At 39.6% G+C, this 23623-nt stretch overlaps 1 long non-coding RNA gene across 2 annotated transcripts in view; it reads left to right on the forward strand.

Moving 5' to 3' along the window:
- The window catches only part of LOC120407385, a 199331-nt gene that overhangs the window by 98642 nt on the left and 77066 nt on the right, over window positions 1-23623 (forward strand). Inside the window, exon 5 of one of the 2 annotated variants that reach the window (XR_005599929.1) lies at window positions 741-1361. The exons of the other annotated variant lie outside the window; for it this stretch is intronic. This is a non-coding gene — a long non-coding RNA (uncharacterized LOC120407385). Of the gene's footprint in view, window positions 1-740; window positions 1362-23623 lie in introns of those variants that run through there. 2 annotated transcript variants of the gene reach the window in all.

A 23623-nucleotide genomic window follows, 5' to 3' on the forward strand; every position in this document is an offset into this window, starting at 1 on the left:
GGCACCTGCTGCAATACGTTAAAAATCTCTTTAATATTTTTAAAGGACATTTATTAAATAAATGGCTTGAAAATAATTTTGCAGGGGGAAAAATGCCTTTTTCCAGCTCCCCATAAAGGAATTTTATTGGCAACAGATCTGAAGAAATTGCCAGTGAATGTAAAAAAAAAAGTATTTATGGCGCTCAGCAGAAAAAGGCAAGATGAGAACGAGAAACAATATATACAAAATCAAAACAGGCTTTTAGTTTAATGGTTTTTCAGCCAGCATGCGATATATAGTGAATAAAGGTGTAACAACAAAACAAGTGCACAGGAATGGTATGTCTGTGTTCCATGTACAAGCAGAAGCAATGCAAAGAGGCTGTATTTACAGATGTTATGTACACAGCATACAAACAGAGATAGAAAGAAAACATAAATACTCTTCTTGAAAGGGTGCAGTATAACTATTTTTTTTTTAGAATCCAGAAATCTAATAGACAACAACCAAATATATATATATATATATAGAGAGAGAGAGAGAGAGAAGGCTGCTACCTAAGGCAGAGGAGCACAACTAAACCAACCCGCCTTGCTTGAAAGTTGCTCTTTTGCAGTCTGACTGCTAAGAAGCCAGGTTGTACACTTCCCTGAGCACCTTCTAGCCTGCAAGCAGGACCAGGAAGCCACTTAGGATTTAAAGTGATAGCTTGTAGTTTTAGACACAGTTTTCAGTATAACCATTTCCATATCTCCCAGGCGTTATAAAATACAAGACTCATAAGGAATGAAGAAGCAGCCCAGAAGAATGATGTTGGGGAGAAGTACAATGGCAGTGATCACAGGAGGAAAAGACCCAAGAAGTTAATGTGAATGGAGACAGCAAAAATTTGGTGTGAGAAAACAGAGTGAGACTATAGGAGTGGTTTGGAGACTAGGGATGCTGGAGCATTGAGCTTCTTTAGTTGAAGGACAGAGATATGTCTATCACTTTCTCATTGATTTAAATGTGAAATTTTATTAAGCGTACCAGCCTGCTGAGTGTACTGTTAGGGGTTATCATGGTGTATTATTTGTGAGCGGAAACTCTCAGGCACAATACACAGAAAGAAAGAAGTCAGGACTCAATAAAAGCAATGTTCCTGATCCTTGGCTGGTGTAAATGGACGTTACTGGAGCTCTACTAATTTACACCAGATTAGGCCCTGTATCTGTCTATTGGAGATACAACGTTATGCAAAATCAGTGGAACAAGAAACACTGTTTCTTTCTCAAGAGTGAAACTTCTGTAACCAGCTGAAGGATATTTACTGGCCCTAGAAAAAATAGGGATGACAGGAACCACTCTGATCATAGTTCCTGTAGCAACACACACAGAACCCTGTGCAAACCACATATAGCCAGAGGGGGGCAGGCAGGTGTAAGGAAGAGGGGGGGGGGACGGATACTAGATCTACAGGTCATGCTGGTAGTACTGTGTCCCTACCGAGTTGGGTGAAAGAGAGAGGAGAGGCAACAAAAAAAAATTGTTTGTTTTGTTCAAAAAGCTTAGGTAATAAAATGGAAAATGGAGGAACTGAGCTCTTGGTCCGAGAATTGAAGCCGAATATATCGAAAACATGAAACACATGGGGCCATGACTGAGCATGGGGTAGGAAGGGTATGAAGGGTATGCTGTGTTGGAAAAACAAGATGCAAGGTAAAGGGGGATATATATCAATAATCATATGATGAATGAAAATAATGAAATAATACAAATGGATAATATGATGGATAATGTCTGTTGGGGCAATGGTCACACTAGGGCCTCACCTAGGCTAGCCTCACCCGGGTGGGGGATGGGGTGTGCTATGATGATCTACGATACTAGAGAGAGAGATTTCTTTAATTTTTTTTTTTAATTTAAAAAGGGAAGACCTGCTTGATCATCATGGGGGATTTAACTTCCGGATAAAAATTTGGGAAAACAATGGGTATAAACAATAGCTTTCTTAGAGCTTTTTGAGAGATAGAATTCATCAAGTGATTGCTGAACCGACGAGGCTGAACATTTTGATGGGATTTTTTTTTTGGAATGAGGACCTTGTTGAGAGGACCTTGTTGAGGAAAGGAAAGTAGGGGACCCCTTGAGGCTCATCTGAATCAAATGAATGATAATAAATAAATGATGATAAGATAAGGCATAGGGTGAGAGGAGGAGGGGGGATTTCAAAGGCTAACTTTACTAAAACTAAAAGTAGACTAAGTAGAGGCCTAGATATTAACAGGGCTAAGGATCTAGGGGCATACTTCAGGTTGAGTTTGGTTGAGATGAGAGGGAGATGCAGGAGGCATGTGAGAGAAGAAAGGAAAGGGAAAGTAGGTAGCAGTTTTGGAGGGCTGGAGATGAGCAAAGATAGCAGTCCAGAGAAAAAAAAAAAAAAAAAAAAAAAAAGGAAAGGAAGAAAAGGGAGAAAGGAAAATCAGCAACCTGAGGTCAGAGGTCAGGGGAGGTGGGAAGAAAAAGAAAGAAAAAGCGAAGATGGACTTGGAGAAGGAGGGATTAAAAACCAATAAAAAATTTTTTTTTAGCATATAAATATAAAAAAAAGAAAAAGAAAAGAAGAGAAAGAAAGATTGGAAACTTGAGTGGAGGGAGAGGATTGAGATATGGATAATCTGCTGGGAATCTATTTGAACCTTCATAATGATGAGGCCTCATAAGGAATGATGGCATATGAAGGGAATGAGAATATGGATATAGGATATGAGGGGAGGGGGGATATGAAAGCCAAACGGAGGTGAAGCCAAATGAAAGCCAGGGCGGGAATAATCCCGGGGGCAGAATATTGAGGAATAGAAGAATAGAAAGGAATCCGCGGAGATTGATTAATAATAATCTTTTAAATTAAAATATTATGCTAATAATTGATTGTACGTTGGACTATATAATTTCTGATGAAAATAAAAAATAGTGAGAAAAGAAAAAAAGAAGGAAGTTAAAAAACATCTGTAGTATGCAAAGTTATTTTAAAAAAAAAAAAAAAAAAAAAAGAGAAAAAAAGAGAGTGGAGAGTGGATGGGGATAGAGGAATGGCTATGGGATTTACATGGATTTATACGAACCAAGATCTTTGAGAAAGAAACCTTTTCTCCAGATTTGAAAAAGGCAGAACAGATAAGAGATTTTTTAGAAAGAGGCAGTATTTCATTATTATATAATGAGAAGGTATGGTTAAATGCATGGGATGGGGATGGAAGGAAAATGAAAATTGGATGGGGATTGGGGGAAGGGTGGAGGGGGAGGTGGAGGGAGAGAGGGAAGGGAGGGGTTGGAGGGGGGGTAAGGAGGGGGAGGGAGGGGGTTTTTTAGGGGTTTCCTCAAGGTTCTGTTTAGGTCTGATTTTATTCAAAATATTTATTAGGTGGGATGGGTTGTGGGTGTAAGTTTGGCTGAGGGAGTTTTTGCCAAAAGGGAGGAGGATTGGGATAGGGAGGATGGATGATGGGGATCAGGGGATGATGGAGATTAGATGGAGAGTATGAGATGAGTGTGAGAAGTGTAAGGTGATGAAGTGTATGGTGCATTTAGTGTAGTTATAACAGGATTTAGTTTAGGGATGAAGGCACAAGTATTTGGGAGTTGAGAGGAGGGAGATAGAGTTGGAGTTGGGAGGGAGGGTTGGACCTAGTTGAATGTGAGATGTGTGGATGACCATGAAGAGGCAATGTGAATGGTTAGGATGATTTGCAAGAGGTATATTGGATAGGGATAGGGAAGTGCTGTATAGCGTTTATAAGAGTGAGTTTTGGTTCATTGTGTGTAGTTTGTGCAGTTTGGTTTTAAGAAATGATAAGGAGAGGGAATTCAGAAAGGAACAGGTAAGGAATGGGCCAGAAGAAAGGGTCCGAGAAGAAGGGAAGGCAAAGGAAAGAAGAGGACTTGAGGAAAGCTGAAGGGAGAAGAAGGAAAGAAGAAGGATAAGATAAGATTAGGATAATAGGTTTAGAGGAGAGGAAAAAATATAGGGAGGGGAGGGATAAGGATACCAGGAGAAATAAAAGGATAAGTGGCAGTATGGACAAGAGGATCAAAATAGGCGAATAATTGATAGAAGAGGGGAAGTAGAAAAACTATTTCTAACTCTCAGGTGCAATACTGGAACAGCCTATGAAGGGAATGAACAGGAAATACTACTAGGAGACTGACTTTGGAAGGATGCTAGATAAGTGGATGGATGATGAGATGAATAGTGATAATAATAGGGCTGGAGTAGTAAATAAGTAGTGCAATGATATTAGATATTAATTGTACAATGGATTGTTTCTCCTTCTTTTTCGAGGGTCTGGCTGGAGAGTTTTTGGACATGGCCGCAGCCTGGTAGGATCAGGAAGTCCATTTTTGCTCAGGTCTAGGTTCTGGAGGCTGTGGCCCTTTTGGCTTTCTTCCCTCCTCTCGGGGCAGGGATGGCTGCTAGAGGGGGGGGGAGATCGCTAATGTGTGCCTGGCATCTGCAGCAGAGAGATGATATCTGATCTATGATCTTCTGATCTATGATTCTATGATTCTATGAACTCCTGAATTTTGGGATTTACCTGAGCAGCTGAACTTCTGCCAGACCCAGACACACACATTTTCCTATGTGATCCCTAAAACTTAGATCCAATAATGTGTAACTAGCCTGCTAGATTACTGTACAAATACAATTCTTTATTGCATCTAACACTGCTAATGCTTGCTTCAGATAATTACTTTGTGTCAGTATGTGCTACTGCTACTCATTCACACTCTTCACATCAGGCTCTGTTCAGACTACTAAAAAAGTGCTTTTTAAAAGATAGCTGGTAGGGAAGGTGTGTAGAGTAATATCTTTTATTGGATCAGTTTCTGTTGGTGAGAGGGACAAATGTTGGAGCTTACACAGAGCTCTTCTTCAGGTCATGTAAGTCCGGTGTAAGCTCAAAGGCTTCTCTCTCTCCCACCTACGTAAGTTGGTCCGATGAAAGATATTGCCTCACTCACCTGTTGTCTCTAATATCTTGGGACCAGCACAGCCACGACTACACTTTAACACCCATTGACAGATTAACACCTTTGCAATCATGTTAACTGCTTGGGTTGAAGCCTAAATTTATAAAAAATACCAAGCTAAGTGATGATCTTGAATTCAGAGATTCCAAGGCCAGAAGGGACCATTGTGTTCCTCGAGTCTGACCTTTTGTATACCACTGACCATAGAACTTCCCCCAAACAACTCCTAGAGCAGATCTTTCAGAAAGAAAATCTAGCCTTGATTTAAAAATGGTCAGTGATGGAGACTCGAGCACGACCCTTGGTAAATTGTTCGGATGGTTATAATTTCTCTGTTAAAAATGTCTGTTTAAAAATGTATGCTTTATTTCCAGGCTGAAGTTGTCTAGCTTCAACTTCCAGCCATTGGATTGTGTTAGACCTTGCTCCGCTAGGTTGAAGAGCTCGTTATTAAACATTTATTCCCCATATAGGTACTTAGACTATAATCAAATCACCCCTGAACCGTCTCGTTGAGCTCCTTGAGTCTATCACTGTAAGGCAGGTTTTGTAATTTTTTAAATCATTCTTGTGACTCTTCTCTGTACTCTCTCCATTTTATCAACATCCTCCTTGAATTGGACTCCAGAACTAGACATAGTATTCCAGAAGTGATCACACTAGAGACAAATTTGGAGGTAAAATATCTCTCTTCTCCTTCTCAAGATTCCCCTGTTTATGCATCTAAAGCAGTGGTGAGCAACCTGCGGGCACATGGCCAGTCAGGGTAATCTGCTGGCGGGCCACGAGACAGTTTGCTGACGTTGACTGTCTGCAGGCTCGGCCGCCCACAGCTCCCAGTGACCATGGTTCCATTCCTAACTTATGATTTATATCCATTCATGTCAACTTCCTCTTTCTTTCACTTGTTTTATATTGTTTTTTTTTATATATATATCTGTCTTCATTTCCCTTCCAAATCTGTTCGGTTATCTAACCAATTCCGCTTTCTTCCTCGATTTGTAGCTTTTGGGGCATCTAGTTTTCTTAAACAATTCCCAATTATCATTCACATTTGTCTGATTAAATTCTTTCTCCCAGCTTATTTGGCTCAAAATTGTTTTCAGCTTTGTGAAAATGGCCCTTCTAAAGTACTCTGTGTGTGTGTGTGTGTGTGTGTGTGTGTGTGTGTGTGTCTATCTAATCTTATCTATCTAATCTATCTATATTACTGGTTTGGACTTTATTCTGTTTGAACATTATAAATTTGATCAAGTCATAATCACTTGTACCTAAACTACCATGAATTTTTAGTTGTGTGGTCAGTTCCTCTTTATCTGTCAAGACTAGGTCTAATATAAAATCTGTCTCTTGAGTATCAGTATCATCAACCCCAAACATTCAAAAATCATGTCAGGCCTCAAAAATCACAAGACTTGAAAAATAATACTATTAGACTTCTGTGTGTCTTTTGACTTTGAATCTTTAGAGTTCACATTTTCAGGCTTATCTCTGTAACCATGAAGGCTAGAAATTTAATATTGAAAAAGAAAGAAAGCTGAGATTTGAATGTGTTCACATGACTGCAGGCTATAGGCCCAAAAGAAAACACCAAACATCAAGACATTTGTGATAACATTGCGAGAGTTGACAACACTGAGTAAGTGTTAGGGGATGTTTTGAGTCATGTTTGCTAACTTAATTTATAAAATCACTTCCCCCCTAGTTTGGACAGACCCTGACAGAGGTGTGAAATAGACAAACTCTTGACCTTCACTCAGTGTAATTTCCCAGGTCAGGCATTCTTTCCAGGCAGAGAGGGACTTTGTTCATAGATCATACGTAGTTTGATGCAAGTGTTCAGTATTAAAACTGTGAGCAGTTGGTCTGTTTTAATCAGGCACGCAGTTTGCATGACATGTTTCTCTTCTGTGACTGGATGAGCATAATTCTTAAAACAGGTTTCTGGAATGTTTACAAGTTTCAAATTTGTTTCCCTCAAATATTGTCTAATTCACTTAAATTCACTATTCTAGCAGGTAAATTCAGCCACTAGAATATTCAAAGAAAGAAAATAAAAGGAGCCTGAAGACAGCCACACCTATTTTAGTTTTTATTTGAATAGGTGAATATTCATGGAAGATATTTTGAGGTATTCATTCAGCTGTGATTAAGATTGATACATGGCTGATTAATTAAAAGATAATATTTTCAAAGAACATATTAAATCACAGTACTGGAAAACATGGCCATTGTATCTCATCAGCTGTGTTTATCATCTGAATATATATTACATTTGAATATATATTAAAACAATACACAAGGAACTGGTACATGAATTTAAAATATAACCCTTTTGCTTGACCTACATAAAATATATTGGAAATTTTATAAAAATGTACTTTAATAAAGGTGAAATAAAGCCCAGAACTAGTATGGAAAATGATGTTAATCATTATAAGTACCTTTTCAGTAGTCGTTGTCAAAATGGTATGCTCTATGATGGACCAGTTTTTTCTGTTGGCCACAGTGTGGTTCTTCCGGTGGTAAAATTGATGGATGTGGTCATTTGACAGGTCTCCTGTGGATAACCATTTTCTTCCTGTCATTAACAAAGGTGAAGATTAGAAACAATGTAACAAAATACCAACAGTATACCTCTGATTTTTTTACCCATGTGTTGCCTAAAGATTTCCTGATGGTTGCTCATGTATGTGAACAGCTGGCTTCTGAGCATAATCTGTCACTTGCAGCATTTTTCGGGCTGCCCATCTAAAACCAACCTCACTTGGGACCTGATAGCTAGTGAAGGGGACAGAAGAACCTGTGAGCTGGCTCAATGCCAACAGAAGACATGGGCAGGAGTGTAGGCTGCCAACAGGCCATTACATAGTCAATGAGCGTCAAGTATTATTGGTACTATGCAAACTACTGTCCGCTGGGACTATGCAAACTACTGTCCACTCTCAGGTTATGACCCTATCGCAGTGGTTTCCAATTTTTCTTCTAGAGTGGGCTACATTTCAATAGAGAGGGAATCCTGTGTATCAACTCTCTCTCATTTGCAATCCAATAGCCTCACTGTGCTATTTGCTTACAGGGGAAAGTAATATTAAGAACATATGTTGTTTTATGCTTTGTTTCTGTTACAGTAATTTGGCAGCTGGAAATTGACCATGTGACCAGCTAGCTCTCCACTGATATTTTCTCTGTGTAACCAGACCTGTGGACCACAGCTTGGGATTTAATAGTTTAGTGGACCATCAGTAATATACTGTATATATCAATTATAGAGTAAATTGAGAAAAATACCCCATCATCCCCTCAGCTCAACAAAAACAGTGCTTCGTTTCTGTAAAAAAAAAAAAGTATGTCCCAGATATCCTTGTTCTTTTATTTTACTGTCGGATATTTATCAATTTTTCAAGGGATTAATAAATACCAAGGGGAGTGGTTGCTTCATTCTTTTCTTATGACCCCAGAATTAATCCTCTTTAAATCCATCAATCAGTGATTGGAGTTCCAGGCTGGCTAGTAGTGGAAAGACTCATTTAAGTTGATTGATAAACTGAGTAACTTTGATGAAATATGGTCTGCTTTTATTCATCTTTTTGCTTAATAATGAGCTGTCTGGTTGCCCTCCTTCCTTTGATACTTGCTGTATTATAATGTATAAGCATTAGCATTTTCTATATTCTGTGGCCTTATTTCTTTCAGGACTTTTCTGCTGTACTTGAATGTTTCTTCCTTTGTATTTTATGTGCTGTTATGTACATATGTATTTATATATAAGCCATTTTTTGGCTTACATATAAAAGCTTAAGAGCAGGTCTTTTATGGAGCACAGGAATTACCATGTGGGATCAAACTGATATTTCACCTAGTCTGGTACCATCTTTATAGCGGTGGCCAGTGCTAGATGTATTAGAGGAACAGTTGTACACAGCTGTGGAATCTCCCATAGTGGAAGTTTCTTCCCATATCCTTGAAGCATGAGGATTTGTATTCTTGTTGTAAAGAAAATATTGTTTTAATCATATCTAATATAACTGCGGATGATCTCATCATTGATATATATTGTGTAGGTTAATTATGCTTTGTGTTTTAAAAAACAAAAACTTAGGGCCCTACTTAATTTGCAATATTGCAGAAACTGTGGATCCTGCAATATTAGGCTCCCACCTCAATTTTGTCAGCTGCCCAGGGCTGGCAGCAGAAGCCTTGACTGCCAACTGCCTGGGGCTGACAGTGGGAGCTCTGGCTGGTGTGGCCGAGGTTCCCGCTGTCAGCCCCCGACTGTAATATGGTTGCAGCAAAATATCTGGTTATCAAAAAAATTAGCAGGCCTAACATAATACTTGGGTGTTTATATTGTTCCAGCAAATTTTTCTTAAACAAATAGCTCTGCTCTGGCTTTTCCAGATTAGCGCAGTTAATAAATGTCCATTACTACTTTTCTGCAATTTTCCATGTCTTGTCCGCACCGCAGCCGCAATTATTTGACAATCGTCCTGTGATTCAAGTAGGGCCTTAACAAAAACGTTATTTCCTTTTATCCCTTTTACGTTTGCTTGCCATTCAATTTCATTGAATTTCTCCTTGTTTCTTGCTTTATGACAGGGCCAATAGGAATACATGATTATCTTCACTGTATCATTTATAATTGTGTTATTTTATGATGCACTCTCTTATTTGTCTCCTCTCTAACAAGTCCTGCTGTTTTCAGTCTTTCCTTATATGGAAACCTTTCTGCGCCCTACTCTGAATCCTACACATTTCTGCGCTGTCTCTACTTGAGACAGAATGACTGGAACTGAACACAGTGGGCCAAATTTTCTGCCAGTGTACTTCCACTGACTGCGGTGAAGTTACATGAGCAGAGAATTTGATCTAGCGTTCTAGCTGGGGGTGTATCATTGATTTATATAGAGGCATTATTATAATTTCAGTATGTTCTATTGCATTTCTTATATGTTAGTACACTTTGTCTGCTTTTTTGAACAGATGTTTTCACTGAGCTGACCACAGTGACAACTCAGGGCTTTCCCCAGAGTGGTTACAATTAGTTTAGAATCCAGCATGGTGTATGAGGCCAAATTACCCTTTCCAAGGTGCATTGCTTTACATTTGTCATAATTTCATCTGCCATCATGCTGCCCATTCACCTACCTTTGTTATGTTCATACATAGCTCTTCACAGTCTTCTGTGGTCTTAAAGACCCTAAGACATGTTCCTTTATCTTTTAGGTTTTCTCTCGTGTAGTTACTCTGTTTTCACTATTTTTAGTGAGGCGTTCGTATTATTGTCCTGACCGTGTAATTATTTTCTGCATGTATATTGTTGCATAGTGATATATTTATATGTTAAATTCCTGTCTCTATTTCTGCATGTATGCTTCTGTAATACACAATTGTTAATTTAAAAAAAAATCCATGCTTTTCATTTATTTTTGTGAGAGTTGGGACTGCGAGCCCCAGTGTCCTTTCCAAATTCTGTTCCGAGTAATTGTATACTACACATCTAAATTCCTCACACACTTTATATTGAATAAAGTTTTCTTCTGCATTTACTGTTCTTGACTGTTGGTCAGTGTTCTGCATGCTCTTACAACAGCAATCGTGTTCTGTTCTAGAGGTGACTACATTTCTGTGGGTAAATTAATTCCCACATTTTACGTATAGCTGGTGATCTTGCAGTCAGGTCTGCATAGGGGAACACTTGCTCAAGCCCAGAAACTCACTGGAGTCAGAGGCCTATAAGGAAATAAACAAACAATTCTACCAGGCATAGTTTTGATCAATCTGTCTTACACTGCATTTTCTCTTTCTGGTGGAAATCTGTGAGCTCCATTTTGCAAACATTAATGGACCTGAGAAGCTTTATTCACATGAAAATCCCCATTAGAGTCAAGGGGATAGATCTACAAAAGTATTTAGGTGCCTAAAGATGTAAATAGTTGCCTAGTGGGATTTACTAGTGACTAAGTGAGTTAGGCACCTAAGGCCCATAGATTTTTCAATAGGAGTTTGACACCTAAGCTACATAGGCAATTTTGTAATTACCATTAGGTAGCTAGCTGCATTTCAGGCACCTAAACACCTTTGTAAGTCTGTCCCCTACTCATGTGAGTAAAGCTACACTCATGCATAGAAATTTGCAGGATTGGTCCTTCCTCCCGTCCCCCAAAATATAATGTTTGTGAGCAAGTCTCAGAGCAGTAAACCTATTACAACCTTTTATCCTAAGGAAATAGAACATTTCAGCTGCTGTTTTCATCATATTAATTTCCAAATTAAGCTAATACTTTATTGATTTCAACATGTCAGACCTTTTCCGATAAAATAATTTTTTTTTAACAAATGACCGAACAATTTGAGCTTTCAAGTGCCAAGCCCTACGATCGTGAAATGAAATCAGATAGTTTGCTGTTATAAAAAGGTCAAGTGACAGTTGCTGATAATCAACAAACAAGTAAATTTATACATTTTCTGCCCTCAGACATTTGATTTTTCTTGTTGATGATATTGCTCTCTGAGACTAATCTCAAATGTCAAATTAATCTCATTCCTTACATTTTACCCGTGGCATATTCCATTTCTGCCATTAGCATTCTTATTTCACAAAAAAGTTGTGTAAATAGAGTAGGTTTATTCTCCTGGATATAGATACTATTTTACAATCTCTTATATTTATTACATATTTTAATATCTTTGTTGTATATTTTGCTACTTATTCAACACTCCCATAGCATATATTTGAAACGAGTAAGTGGAGGAGGAAATAAAGGGGAGGAAATAAAGGGTAAGCTAGAATAATTGTAACAGATTCATGAAAGGTAATATTCAAAATGGATGACATCAAGGCAGATTTTTACTTCAGGGTTTCAGTGCCTTTTCATGGTCTTTTCCAGCACCAAGTTGAGTACATCAACTTTGAGCCTTAGAGACGATTTACAAACCTGTCAATATAATTTGATGGCACTTCACCTTGGTTTCCTCACTTTGAAACAGACCTTGAAGATCCTTGGTGAAATCCTGACGTCAGTGGAGCTAGGGTTTCACCCTCTGTTCCGAAGCTGGAATGTCTTGCTAAGTGTGAACAAAACTATATATCAAAAAGTGTGGTGGCTTTCCCGCCCACAGTTCAGGAGGAAGTTTTCTATTCATTTGAATTGGGTGCTACTGGGTGCGTGCTACCCCATTTTTCATACACCACTGTTAGAAAACAGACCCACATGAAACAAACGGGACTAGATTCAGCTTGGGCATATGCTGGTGGCAGGATCCTAGATGATGGAAAGACTTTCAGGGGGATTCTGCATTGGTGGAAAGCTGCTGCAACCACCCCTTTCCCTGGGTGCCCTCAAAAATCCTGTGGAACCCCAAATGGGAGGAATTGTTGGGAGGAAGAATGACTAAGGAGGCAGGTAGTTGTGCTGAATCAGCTTTTTCCCCACGAAAGCCTTCACTGGTGGTGCTTTAATGGATCTCCTGACAGAAGTTAACTTATCTAATATTACCTTATCTAATATTACCTTGAGGTAGAAGAACAGTAGAAACACTTCCCTCTGGGTGAATTCTCCATCAAAAAATAGTGGGCTTTGTTGGTACATAAGTACAGTCAATGCCATTTGCACCAGCCAAATTGTGATGGCAAATGGAGTCCCTGAGTCTAAGCCTCAATTGGTGTAAATCAGTGTAGTTCCATTGAAGCCAATTTATCTAACTTTCTGTAAATACGTGACCAATCTGCCCCTTCTTATATTTTAAGACACTATGTGAAAAGGTAATTTCTAGTATTTGGCCATAATGTTTTCTTTTTTAAAAAACAAAAACATATGTATTTTAAGGGTACAATTTTTTAAAACTTTAAAAATGTAGTGGGAAAATATCTTATCTCAACTCAGCTTTTCTTACAAAGGAGTGATTTCCTTCAACAAATGGGTAAAGACAAAAATTTGCTACTGCACTAAAGGGTTGTAATCTAGTTTAAGAAAAGTATATGGCTTCATCTTTTGATTTAAGATGGTCTGTTTCCCTATGTTTATAATCAATGACTTTTGGTCAAAATTCATGTCCCGGACCAACCCTCATTCTTCAGGACATAAACTGACTTTCCTTCTTAGGTATTGTTGCAAAATTGTCCAATATGGTGTCTGGTTGTGTTCACCGTCCTGTGAAGCATTTAGTACCGGCCACCGCTGAAGACAAGAAAACAGACAGGAAGAACAACTGGTGTGATCTGAAATGGAAATTCCTCACTCTGGTATAATCATGAAATAGAGTCACTACAGAGAATTCCATTGCATCCGGCTTTTCAATAAAAAGGGTTTCCATGACAACAGACCATTGCTTCGCAAGTTGTAAAATTCCAATATTTTTTAGGGACCTTCTGCTTCAGAACTGTGTGTGAGATATCTTGACAGAAGTCAGTCTTGAAATTCAGTTAGTCTTTCCAAGGGACAGCCCTTTCCTGGAACTAAAATATTTGAAAAATTAACATTAACAGGAGTTGTATGGTTAATATCTTTTTGCACTATGCTGAAATGGACTCTTCAATTCCTCATGTTTTCTGCTAAAAATGTGGTCATTGATGGCACTGGATTGTGACAGTTTTAAGTTACAATTCCCTTGCTTCTGTGGCTTTGTTTCTAAATCCAGCTCACTGCCCTTTTGGCCTGCTGTTCCATGGTAGCAAAAGAAAGTATAATGCAATCTCTGAATGTGGTTGTAGGACTCAGGATGACAAGTAAGTGTAAAAGAATAGGGTGTGGGGGAAATCACGTTGTTGAGCTTAGGGGAAATCCGAACTGCCTTTAGTCCTGCCGCAGAGAGAGCTGAAAAAAGACGAAGTTACATGCAGACCTAGAGTTGGTGAAAATGAGATTGAGAGAGGAAAGCTTGACTAGTAACCATGTAAGAAAGGTTAAGAGAAGACTGCAAGGAGGGCTGTATCACTATCAAACATGTTTAGATCAGCCATAGTCAATTTTTGATAAGTTAAAAATCTTCAAAAGGAAAACACCAGGCATTTGATGATGATATGAAATCATTTGGCTGCATTTACAAATGCATTAGACATATTTATCTGTTTTGAATATCTATTTCAAGGAATCAAGGGTTAGAGAGGGGCACGCTTGCCATAAAGTGTGAGGTCCATTGCTTAGTTGTCTCTGCCTGCTGACTGGCTTGCACTTCTGTCTGAGTCCAGGACATCATCCCTGGTGATAATCCCAATAAGGAAGTCATATGCATGTATGAGGAGTCTCCTCTTTCAGTGGGGTGCAGGAGCCACTGAAGGTTAGCTTCTGCCCTCAAATGCATGGGTGTTTCTCAGTATATTCAGTTCATGATGCTTTAGGATCTGATTTTTGAAAAGCCATGCTCGTGTTTTCTGCCAAGAAATTGCAGGCATGAGTCATTTCAGGCACAGTTTTGCACCTGAAGCTATTTGCAGGTGCAATAACATCACTTGGATGTTTTACATACCTGATACACAGGTGTACTCAGGTATGATATTTATTATACATGGAAAGTACTGCAGGTGCAGGAAGTAGGGAAACCAGTCTCAGAATCAGACTCTTAATATTTATTATTGTATTCAAAACATCAATATGTCATTGGCATAGATAATTAAATAATTGTACTGGTTATCAGTGAAAGGAATGCCAGGTTGGATGAAGTTCTTAGTCAGTTTTCGTCTTTTGCTTTCTCATCACATAGGTTAAAGAAGACACAACTCTGCATAAAACAAAAATTTCTCCTCTGTCAGCATATAACTGCCCCATAATCTTGAAGAAACAAAGTACTTTAGAGAGATGATTATAAATTTACTGTCCCCACCTGCCAGAGGGGACACCCTCCTTACATCTAACTGTTCTGTGCTCAATTTTTCCTGCACTGCTGTCTACCTGCCACCCTGCCCCACTTCTTTCCTTCTCTCTCTGCTCCCTGTAGGGTGACCAGATGTCCTGATTTTATAGGGACAGTTCCGGTATTTGAGGCTTTTTCTTATATAGAAGCCTATTACCCTCCACTCCTGTCCCAATTTTTCACACTTGCTGTCTGGTCACCCTAGCTCCCCGTGTGCACTGCGATAGAAGGAAATCCTCTTTTTATTTATTTATTTTAATCAGCCTGTATCAAATGAGTAGTACCTGAGTAGTTTAGTATTTTTTAATACAAGTGTTGCCTTCCCTCTGTGTGTGTGTACATATCTCATCCTCTGCCTCCAGTGAGGAGTATTTGATTTGAAGTAAATGTCATGCACCCTATTGAAGTGAGTTCATAATGCTAATGCTTATTCAGGAGATTACTTCTGTTTAAGGGTTTTCATCAGTGGCAGACAACCAAGGATATTGTCCTGGATCTAGTTCCAGCGGGACCAGGGAAAGAACAGCAAGGCTTGATTTTTCTCCCATTCCTTTTCTGGATATTCCAGTCTCCTGGTCTGAGCATCAGGAGCAGTTTTTTCATCTACTCCTCCCACTTCCCACCTCATCATCTGATCAGCAGGGAGTGAAAGTGGCACCTGCTCCTGCTGAACAGCTAACAGGCAGGAAGCTGGGGTCGGGGGGAGTCAATGTGTGGATCAGTGCATTCTGGCAGCTTTCCTCTCTCCAGTGCAGCTGCAGGGAAGCTGTCAGGTTGGGTCCTCTGATATTTTAATAGAGGAGGAGAAGGAAGATAAACTGCAATTTCTGCCAGATCATAGGAGAAGGTAGTGACTGAGCAACTTTCTCAAATGCAGTTCTTCTCTCTTGCAGGGACCCCCTTACAGCTCTGCCACTGTAGTACTTTGATGAAGAAGCTCTAAGCAGACAGGAGAGAGCTCTCCCGTTGGCTTAGTTACTCCATTTCCACAAGAGAAGCTCTCTCGTCGACATAGCGCCGTCTACATAGGGTGTTTAAAGCGGGTGTAACTCCACCACTCAGGGGTGTGGATTTTTCACACCCCTGAGTGACATAGTTATATTGAGGTAAGTGTATCGTGTAAACCTGGTTTTAGACTTAGAATCTCCTGTGCCTAGTAGCAATTGAGGCAACTCATTTTTTCCCCCCACTGCAGTCTGTCCAGGTCAAAGGGAAAGGGAATGACTCCTAGGCCTCCATCAACTGTTCAGAAGTGACTTGATGGGCATGGGGAGAAAAGAGAACGGAGAACATATATGTGTCGCAGGCAGGAGAAGAGGAAAGAAGAGAGTGTGTACGTGTTGGTGTGAAGCAATATGATGGGAGTAACTGAAAAGATGCAGAATGGGAAAAGAAACAAGATGAGGGATGGGGGCAAAAAGAGTGAGACGGGAATGAAATGGAGTTGGGATATTTAAGTGGAAGAAAGGAGAGAAGAAAAATTAGCTGGTGGGAAATCAGGTGCTGGAAAAGAGATGTAAGTGTTTTCTGCCATTACGTTATAAAATGTATACATTACTTATGATGCATGACATACAGAATATGTACATAACACCCATGTACTTTATTATCTTTTAAGGTAATGTCATGGGTCAGGTTTATCTGGTACGTGGTGTGTGATGTCCCCAAGTAAAAAGCTGCCTTTGTTTGATGTGGATGGAATGGATGATTCTTTCCTACACATGCAAATGCAAGACTGCAGAACTTCTGTTCGGTTTTATGCAAGTTAATATAGAAAATATAAAGGACTTTGTTCAATGTCTTACAGAGTCCATATGAATCCTGTGGCACCATATGGAGGCTCTTTGACTGACTCACTGAGATTCTTCTGTGGCCAGCACAGGGTGAAGTAGGAGCTGCAACACCATTTGCCTCTGCACTGCTCTTCTGCCTGGTGAGAAAGGAGCCAGGTCCACAAGACTCTTAGGGTACGTCTACACTGCAGTCAGACACCTACGGCTGGCCCATGTCAGCTGACTCAGGTTTGCTGGGCTCAGGCGGAAGGGTTATAAAATTGCAGTGTAGATGTTTGGGCCCGGGCTGGAGCCAGAGCTCTGGGGCCCCATGAAGGGTCTAGTGTCGTTAGGGCTAGATAATCCCAGCCCTTGTGTGCTAGGAGCACAGCACTGAACCTGTGGCTGACTCTTAATGCAAGTATGCAAGGCAGGGAGGGGTCTTTGCCTGTATTTGTCCATTCAGGGATTACTACCATCTCATCCAAATCATTAGATTGTCTTTTTTTCTTTACTGTTTACTTTCATCAACAATAAGAGAAGCTGTTCAGAGGAATTATGCCTTGCCTGTCCTGTTAAGCCTTGAGCTTGCCTTTGCATGTCAGTTTTACCTACCCACATTCAGATAACAACCTCTGCAGACTCTCAGAGCCTTACTCAAGCCTCTAGGGAACTTGCTTTCTATAGTTGATCGTTTAAGTCCTTGCTGTGGTTTTGTTCCGTAGAATTTCACAAACCCTCGTTAATTCTACTCTTGTTTGTCTACAGGAATCATAGACTCACCTGACCATGCCCTGGCTATACCAAATTTCCTTTTTGGCCTTCCATGGAAAAAGCTAAGGCAAAAAAAAAATGAGGGTGCACAGAGTCCATATACATACCTGTGTGGACAGATTTTCAAAACACAAGCATTCTCTGCCTAAACTAGTTGGTTAGCACATGGATATCTGCATGTAGTTTTGGTTAGGACAGTCAGACTTCTTGTTACATGCCAATCTGTTCTGAAAATCCAGTCACACTAGTTACACACATGTACACTGAGGGTATTGTGTGTCCATAAACTCAGTGGAGAAGGGACCAGTGCTTGTATGCCTAAATGTGAGCAAAAGTGTTTATGAAAGTAGTTTGTGCCTGATTAGTTGACACTGGAGGAGTCTGGTGACACTCAGTTCTTTTTGTGTGCATTTTATAGTCACATTTCCTGCTTCTCTGATGGACACTGTAGAATTAAAACTCTTATTGAACTGTTGCAGAAAAGAACCAAGATCTCTGCTCAGGAATGAAGCCCTGTTGCACAATAGCAAGAACTCAAGTTATTTATATTCAAGCTCTTTGCTGAAGGAATGTAGAAGTCAGAGTGAGTTGGGCAATAGGGAAGATAAATGGAAGCTAGAGGCCCATACATGATGAAAGCAAAAATAGGCAGATTTATTCTTGATGAATAAGAGGGTAGATGATTAAACAAGGTAGTCATGATTATACATTACTTGTATAGCACTGCGGGTGTGGCAAGCATGGTTCTTTACAGATGGCTATAAAGACAGTCGCAGACAGGAAGAGATGAGAACACAGGGAATGATTGGGGAGTGTGAAGACAATACCATTGTGCAGTCACTTTGGAGATTACTGCATACATTTTGAGGATTTGATAGTTTGTTTTTAAGTAGCTTTTGTTTATCTGAATATGGGAAGTATCCTTGAAGAAGTGGGCTTTGAGAAGGGGCTTGATGGACAAAGTATGGTGGTGTAGTGGACAGAATTAGGAAGGAAGTTTCTAGAGGCAGCATGAAAGCGTCATCAGGTGAAGCATCATGTGCTGAGTGAAGAAGGGATAAAAAGAACTGACTAGAGACTCATAAAGAGTGGGTAAGTTGTGGTGAGCCTGGAAGACAGGATCAATTATCTTAAATTTGATTTGGAAAATGATCAAGAAACAATTGAGGGATTTTTGGAGAGGGTGAATTTGTCTATAGAATTGGACAAGGAACATGATTTTTGAGGAAGCATTTTGGATCAACTGAAGATGGCGGAGGTGAGTGTGAGGGAGGCCATGCTGTAGGCAAAGCAACAAAGCAGCACACAGTAAAGAAGGCTGGTAGGCTGTTGCCTCATGTCAAGAGGATAACAGTTATATAAATGTGAGGAGATTGTGCCTCACTTCATAAAAGGTTGGTTAGAGTCCCAATTCCCATGAATAGTGTTCAGTTTTGGTAATCTTGTTTGTAGGAAGTACTAGGTAAATTGGAGAAAGTTCAATATAGGCCTTCAAAGTTAATGAAAGTGAATGGTAAAGCTAGGATTGGTGCGTCTTGAAAGTAGAGGAGATCACATGGTGGAAGTATTTAAACTCCTTTGGCTAATGAAGGGCAAGATACTGATACATATCCTACTCACCTTGAGTAGTAACTTTCCTCTAGAATAGTCCCCCTGAAATCAGTAGAATTCTACTCATTTTGAATAATAATCTACTTCGCAAAAAGGTGGCAGATTCTACCCCTAAAGTAGATATGATCAAATTAATTGTGATGTGGTTATTGGACAGATGAACTAGGGAGCATATATTTAAATTAAGAGTGAATAGATGGAAGAAGGATTTGAAAAATGAGTATAAAGCAAGACTTGAAAATAGGAAGATTGACCTTACAGCTGAGGTAATAATATTAATACCTAGCTCTCGTATAACACAAAGATGAGTGGCAAAGATATATTTAAGAATTAAAAGAATGATTATATTGAATGTAACAAACTCAAGGGTAATTAGTTTTGTCTTTGGGAATAGCTAACCACACATTCTAGCTGGAAATGTTTCATGAAATTGGCTGTTTGTTTTGTTCTTTGGATGAGAGTGGAGTTTTTGCAGCTTTTAACAGAGGAAGAGGGTTTTTTTCCCCTTTGAGAAAAAGTTTACATTAAGTTTAACACTTGAAAAATGTTTTAAACTGCACAGGCTAGAGTCAAATAGTTCCAGAGAAGAGAGCAGTGCAGTGCACGTTCGTGGCTCTAAGCAACTGATAAATGGCACACCCGGTTCATATAACTGGCATGCCTGATCTACATAAGTGTCAGGGCTGGTATGGTCTACCAGTCCATTTAGCATAGTTAGCATGTGTGAAGTGATATTTGCTGTTGGCATTAAGCACGCTTTTACTGGAGAGGTCCTTTGTTTGTCTCAGGCTTCTTCTCTGTTCCATTACAGTAGCTAAGCCAGTTATTCTTACTTTCATATAATATTTTAAAATGTTTTATTGCTTTGTACAATGGTTATTTTAAAGCAATTCATGAAATAAAAGTGAACATCTTCTGGAACAATGTACTCCTGAGAGTCTGTGATAATTGGGGATCATTGCTTAATTGGCAGGTTGCTCTTTCCACTGGGCTGTGTGCCAATCAAGTGGAGTCTACTGTATTTTAATTAAATATTTTTAGTACGTCCAATATGAGACTCTTAGCTTTTGCCTTGTTTTATTCCATTTTCACTGGTAATGTAATAATTCAGGCATTTATATGTACAGTAGTAATAATTATATTCTAATAAATAGAATCCTTGATGTTCCGGAAGTCTGGCTTCAGCAGTCTGAATACACGAAGACTAGGATTCATTTCAGTATTGGTTTTCCTTAACCCTTTATTAGCTTTAAAAGATAATTTCCCGTAGAGGTTTTCAGGAGGGCCCAAGTTTCAGCAGTGGCATGGATCGCTTGGAAATGCCTAAAGTAAAACTGAAAATGTGTTCAGCAGCAGTTTTTGAGATCCAAGTGTTTGGCAAAGGAGGAGGGATAATAAACAAAGTAGCTATGGAAAAGCCCAGCCTGGAATTTTCAGAGAATTGTAGGGCCAAATCATCCACTTTTACCTTCATGGAAGTGCCTCCAAATTACCTCTTTGAGGTAGCTTGAGTCAACCGCCTACCATGTGTAAGGGGGAAACTGACAGTTTGATATCCTAAACTCATGGCTGTGCAGATACTTAGAAAGAATTTTGCATATCACAGAGAATCCATACAACTCACCAACCTGTGTTCCCCCATGGCAACATGGCTCGCTCAGGAGCTGTTCTCCCATTACGTCTCAGTTACAGTCCTCTCTCAGGACTCATTGTTTGAAGGGATTCCCACATAAAATAGTCTTGGTGGGATTGACATTATCTCATGTGGGCCATTTCTCTGGCCCCACTTCCCTCTAACCCAACTGAGGCTAAACTCCACGAGATCAAGGGGGAACGTGCTAAATGACTGTTGCTCTTCCACTTTTAACTCACTGTTTCACCCGAATGGCTTCTTCTGTGTATGTAGGCTTAATTATAGGCAGGAATGGGAGCTATCCACCCCAGTTTTTATCCTTGGAGGGGAGTAACATGGCTTTCTCACTCTGTATTTTTGGCATGCTGAGGAGGAAGGCAGCACAAGTATGGGGAGAAGAGTTTCTGAGATGGCTTTGAGCAGCTGTGTCCAAAACCCACCTTGAAAAAATGTGATTATTTTCCCGAGAACATTTGTCAGTGATCAAAACACCCTCAAAACTTCACAGATCCTTCACAGTGTATTGCCCATTTTTGAAAATAACCTACTATTTCAGTTCCTTAGAGGACTGGATGGTCTGTCAAAGACAAAGCCTTTCCTTTGCCACTTTCTTTGCCTTCATGAGATTTCACCTGCAGGAAATTAAGCTTTGTTTGTATTGTTGGCACTGCATTTGGAGTCTGCAAGCTGGGTTCTCCCAGCTTTTAAAGGAACATCCATGCAAGCCCGCAAAGAAAAGCTCTCACCATTATTTATCTCCAGAGCCATAAAATGCTGATAGCATGTAGGTGATTTCAGGATTCTGTTAATTAAAACTGAAATGTGAAAGTTCATAAATCTGGAGGAACTAGATGATAATGTGCATATATTTAACAGAAATTTCTAGAAGTGATAATTGAAATTTGTGGTTTTATTTTTTTCCTTCAGTGTCTATTTCAATAAATCTGTTCAAATGATGATGACGGAGATTTGACACTTAGGGAGCCTTGGCAGGGAGAGAGAGCAGGGCCACAGGCATGGAGAAAGTCCAGCGCTACACAAAAATATTTACTGACAGCTTGCAAATAAAGCAGAAAGCCAGTATTTTTTTCCTCCTGTCCTGGATATATGCCTCCCTATTAATCTTTTAGAGCACACTCTGCCTTGCTGAATCCCTTATTAAATAATGAACAGACATGTAAGCATTGTTTGCTCTTGTTTCGAGTCAACTGTGAACAAAGGTTTTAGATGTAGTTAGCAGAAGTTATGTGAAGCCACAAATAAATCACACCTTTAGCGAGCAGATCATCCCCTTGTGCAGAGGGCATGAAAACCTAGTGTATTTGGGTTGATGTCTATGATAGTAGAGAAATCCCTCCTCCATACTGTTGTCCTCTTCACTTCCCGATGCCTCTCAGCAGCCTCTATGCTGTAGCTGCAGTGTGGTTTAGGATTGGGTCTGGGAGTAACAGGGAGTCAGGTACTCTTCACGGCATTGTCCTCTGCTTAGCCTCTACATTTCCAAACAGAATAGAAACTGGGAGTCAAAGCTGCTTGAAAAAACATAAATTCCATCTAGTTCCCCTTCTGGAGAAATTAGTTGCAGATGTAATCTGTCAGGAGGAGAGTGCCTCTGGTCAAACTCCAAGCAGTCTCTACTGAGCGTGTGCAAACTGAGATTTTTCAAAGGTTTGTAACTTGGCCAAATTGACGGGAACTCCCCCTGCCAAATTTCCACTCCCGCTTTGGGGCAGGGTTGTGCTAGAGCATCTCAATGAAATGACTGTCAGAATTTTTTTAATGTGGGCAAAAGAATGTATTTTTTCCTAACCTTGTCCTAAGAAACAGATCTATTTTTGATTGATATATATGTATATATCAACTATATAATATTGGAGGACATCAAGAGTGATGGCAGTTTCAGCCTGCAAAACCTGAAATATACTTTGGCACAGCTGAATGTTGTAGATGATTTTTTTTTTTTAAAGAAATTCAGCCTGTGGCAGACACCTAACATCGACGTTTTCAGCTTCAGCTATTTAAGTCTAGGAAAGATATATACAACTGAAAACAGGGTTTTATAATGGAAAGTATTGGGCAACCTTGACTATAGAGAGTTACCTATAATAAAACCACAATTTATTATTAAATGTATCATGTAGAATGCACTGTAGAACAAAATTATCAGAATTGATTGTAACCCTTCTACCAGGTGGAGTTGGCAGGGACAAGGGCCTTGTTCGTTATCTCATGGTTCCTTTTTAACAATACAACACAGAACTGGTTCAAGCTTCTACCCAGTAACCTGGGAAAATTACACACCACACCTAGCCGCCTCTAAGAGGCAATACTTCCCCTCTTGCAAGCGCTGAGTCTGTGTGTAGAAAAGAAACTTTTAATAAAAAGGGGAAAGTAACCCAGCATTAATTTGGGAAAATGCCACAAGCATGATTAAGAAGCATATGACCATGAGCAGAACAACCATAACAGAGTATGTTGTGTCATGCCTTTTGCCTCAGTTTCTCACCTTGTGGTGAGAAAGTTCAACAAACAAAAATTCCTTCAATGTGCCACTCCCTTCTCCTTTCACTGCAGTCCATTCACCGTTGTTGTCCTTGGTTAGTGAAGACCCAGAGTTCAGAGGTGTATTCACATGGGTTCACCTCCCACCTGGTGGGGGAGGTGGAGTGGGGAAAGGCACCCAGCAATGCCTCAGATGCCTCTTGACTGTCCTATCTCTCATCTGTTGCCCGGCCGCTCTCCCTTGATGTCAGGGGAGAGCTCATTCACATCCTGCTAAGATTATTATTAGAGCTGTCAAGCGATTTAAAAAAAAATGATTTCAATTAATAAAATTGCAATTAATTACTTTTTAAATAATAATAGAATACCATTTATTTAAATATTTTTGGATGTTTTCTACATTTTCAAATATATTGATTTCAATTATAATACAAATACAAAGTGTACAGTGCTCACTTTATATTTATTTCTGACTACAAATGTTTGC

This window comes from Mauremys reevesii, linkage group 6 (genome assembly GCF_016161935.1).
Source record: "Mauremys reevesii isolate NIE-2019 linkage group 6, ASM1616193v1, whole genome shotgun sequence".
NCBI classification, from domain to species: domain Eukaryota; kingdom Metazoa; phylum Chordata; order Testudines; family Geoemydidae; genus Mauremys; species Mauremys reevesii.